Source organism: Macrotis lagotis, chromosome 6 (genome assembly GCF_037893015.1).
Source record: "Macrotis lagotis isolate mMagLag1 chromosome 6, bilby.v1.9.chrom.fasta, whole genome shotgun sequence".
NCBI lineage: Eukaryota > Metazoa > Chordata > Mammalia > Peramelemorphia > Peramelidae > Macrotis > Macrotis lagotis.
The window spans coordinates 101,662,748-101,666,631 of NC_133663.1; the positions used below are offsets into that span (position 1 = coordinate 101,662,748).

Consider the following 3,884-nt stretch of genomic DNA (forward strand, 5'->3'; position numbering starts at 1 on the left):
ATCTGAAAAAAGCATCTGCTGGCTGATTGAATCAATTTTCTAATTCTCAGACATGAATGTCTTCTCATAAAATTGCTAACTGGAATTGTCCTTACTTGCATATCATAGGAAGATAGGGAAAAGTAGCCATTGGAAACTTTGAACATAAATTTTCTGATAGTTATTGACAGCATATAAATTAATTAGGAACCCCAAGTTTCTCTCACCAATTGCAGCAAAAGAGAAATCATTCCATAGAAACAATCTTCTTTTGGATTTCAGAAGGAGTTCACTCACCTCCTAATATCAGAGGAGCAATGCAAAGAATTTGAGGTCCTTTCTTGGGCTAAACTGCTAAGAATTCAAAGATTATTATGAAGAGGGCAATTATGATGGACTGGCCATCTTTAGTAGGAATGCAGCTGGAACTTGTGTGGCATCTAATATGGGTCACTTGAAATAATTAGTTTAATCACATTTATTTTGGTGAATGAGTCTTGTATGTGTCAAGAGAGGTCAACCACCACTGGTTATCTGTAATGAAAGAAGACATATATTCAGGTGTATCATGACCAATCAATAAGTAACAGCTTGAATTATGAGCTTTTCTCTGTCCACTGGGTTGTTGAGTCAGTGAAGCATTCAATTAATGAGCTTACTGGCTGCAGAAACAACTCATCTAAAGTAAGTGATAACACACATGTGCATGTGTGCATGTATATATCTATATAGAGAGGACTGTAGTATATGTGTATGTTTTCATACATACATACATACATATTTATATATACATATATGTATGCATACACATATGATATAGATATAACTACCCTTTTATAAATGCTTATTTCCCTCTTATGGATTCTTGACTGCTCAGATTTCCATACATTAGAAGGTACAGCTTTGATTTTCAAAGTTTTTCAGAAGGAAAGGCAAAATATACATTCACTTCTACCATTTAATTTTTTAGTTTATTTTGAAGTTTTTACAATTTTTCCCCCAATCTTACTTCCCTCCCCCCCACCCCTCACAGAAGGCAGTCTGTTAGTCTTTACATTGTTTCCATGGTATACATTGATCTAAGTTTAATGTGATGAAAGAGAAACCATATCCTTAAGGGGAAAAAAAAATAAAGTATACTGCCTGATTGTTGCACTAATGGAATGAGCAAGTCCATCAAGGTTGGTGATCACCCCCATGCTGCTGCTAGGGTACACAATGTTCCTCTGGGTCTCCTCATCTGGACTCAGTGTCAGTTCATGCAAATCTTTCTGGGATTCCTTGAATTCCCATCATTCCTGGATTCTAATAGAACAATAGTGTTCTATTCCATACATATGCCACATTTTGTTAAGCAATTCTGCAATTGAAGGACATTTACATTAATTTCCAATTCTTTGCCACCACAAAGAGAACTGCTATGAATATTTTTGTACAAGTGATTTTTTTTTATACATTACTGAAATATTCTTGTTTAAGAGTAAACATAGGCGGGGAGGAGGGCCCCTGCCCTGAGCCAAGCCTGAAGCCGCCAGCCCTGCAGGTGAGGCCCCGCCGCGCCCCTGGAACCCTGGAACCAGCCAGTGCAGTACAATCATGTTTGAAATCAAGATCTGTTGCATTGGAGCAGGTTATGTTGGAGGACCCACCTGTAGTGTCATTGCACATATGTGCCCAGAAATAAGGGTCACAGTTGTTGATGTTAATGAATCTCGAATCAATACATGGAATTCAGCAACACTACCAATTTATGAGCCAGGACTAAAAGAAGTAGTTGAATCTTGTCGAGGGAAGAATCTCTTTTTTTTCTACTGATATTGATGCTGCCATCAAAGATGCTGATCTTGTGTTTATTTCTGTTAACACACCAACAAAAACTTACGGAATGGGAAAAGGTCGGGCAGCTGATCTAAAGTATATTGAAGCCTGTGCTAGATGGATTGTACAGAATTCCAATGGATACAAAATTGTGACGGAGAAAAGCACTGTCCCAGTTAGGGCAGCAGAAAGTATACGGAGAATATTTGATGCCAACACAAAACCCAACTTGAACTTACAGGTGCTCTCCAACCCTGAATTCTTAGCAGAAGGCACAGCAATCAAAGACCTAAAGAACCGAGATCGAGTGCTGATTGGTGGTGATGAGACCCCTGAGGGGCAGAAAGCTGTCCATGCTTTGTCTGCTGTCTATGAACACTGGGTTCCCAAAGAAAAGATCCTCACAACCAACACTTGGTCCTCAGAGCTTTCTAAATTGGCAGCTAATGCTTTTCTTGCTCAGAGAATCAGCAGCATTAATTCTATCAGTGCTCTGTGTGAAGCAACGGGAGCTGATGTTGAAGAGGTTGCAACAGCCATTGGGATGGACCAGAGAATTGGAAATAAGTTTCTGAAGGCCAGTGTTGGTTTTGGTGGAAGCTGTTTCCAGAAAGATGTTTTAAATTTGGTTTATCTCTGTGAAGCTGTTTGCCTGAAGTAGCTCATTATTGGCAACAGGTAATAGATATGAATTACTACCAGAGAAGAAGGTTTGCTTCCCGAATTATTGACAGTCTGTTTAATACAGTCACTGATAAGAAGATCACTATTTTGGGATTTGCGTTCAAAAAGTACACAGGAGATACAAGAGAATCCTCTAGTATCTACATAAGCAAATATTTGATGGATGAAGGAGCCCATCTCCATATCTATGATCCTAAAGTACCAAGGGAACAAATAGTTGTAGATCTCTCCCATCCTGGTGTTTCAGAGGATGACCAAGTGTCCTGACTGGTGACCATTACAAAGGATCCATATGAGGCATGTGATGGAGCCCATGTTGTTGTCATTTGTACTGAATGGGATATGTTTAAGGAATTGGATTACGAATGAATTCACAAAAAAATGCTGAAGCCTGCATTTATCTTTGATAGACGGAGTGTCCTCGATTACCTTCACAATGAGTTACAAACCATTGGCTTCCAGATTGAAACAATTGGCAAGAAGGTATCTTCAAAGAGAATTCCATATGCACCTTCATATGAAATTCCAAAGTTTAGTCTACAGGACCCACCAAACAAGAAGCCAAGAGTATAGGAATTAGCATTTTTGTATTTTAAGTATTGGAGAATCATGAATACCCATTATATTAAATAGCAAGCCAATGGAGTGTTTTTAAGGAAACAAAAACTTATTTTTTTAGTGATTTTCAATCAAGTTTTTAAAAGCCACAAAGCTAGTAGCATACCTAGTCATCTTAAATCTAGAATCTATTTTCTCTATATTTTTATAATATTTTATCAGTTGTTGAATGAGTAAATGGAAAATAATCATGATGATTTTACTGGCATACATTTTTGTAAAAAGTAAACTTCAGATCTCTTGCTTTAAAATATGTTCAATACTTGTACTTCAATTTTATACCTTTCTGTATTTTGTTCATCAGCATATTTTTTAAAAACTAGATGTTTTGTTAATGACTTAAAATTTTTATGTTAAATTCCAAACACACTCTTGAATTCATCAGAAATGCCATGAAATGAGCATAATTGTGTAGGGTGTGATTGTCAGTACTGTTTGATATATAAACCATGGACCATAGAGAAAAGTAGTAAAATGAACATTCTTGGGCCTTTTGTGTTATCATCTTTATATACATAGCAAACTTATTCTCCTGGTTATGAATCCAAAGTTCCATTTTTCATGGTAATTTTTTTTTAGAATTTTTCAAGACAGTGGGGTTAAGTAGCTTGCCCAAGGCCACATGGCTAGGTAATTATTAAGTGTCTTAGGTTGGATTTTGAACCCAGGTACTCCTGACTCCAAGGCTGGTGCTCTTATCCACTGCACCAACTAGCTGCCCCTCATGGTAATTTTCATAGTGAAAAACTGGATAAAAACATTCCATAAAACCTTAGTGGGAGAGT

General features: G+C 37.2%; 1 pseudogene; it reads left to right on the top strand.

Moving 5' to 3' along the window:
- Window positions 1-1,575: 1,575 nt before the first annotated feature.
- LOC141491769 (UDP-glucose 6-dehydrogenase pseudogene) lies at window positions 1,576-3,054 on the top strand (annotated as a pseudogene).
- The last annotated feature ends 830 nt before the right edge of the window (window positions 3,055-3,884 follow it).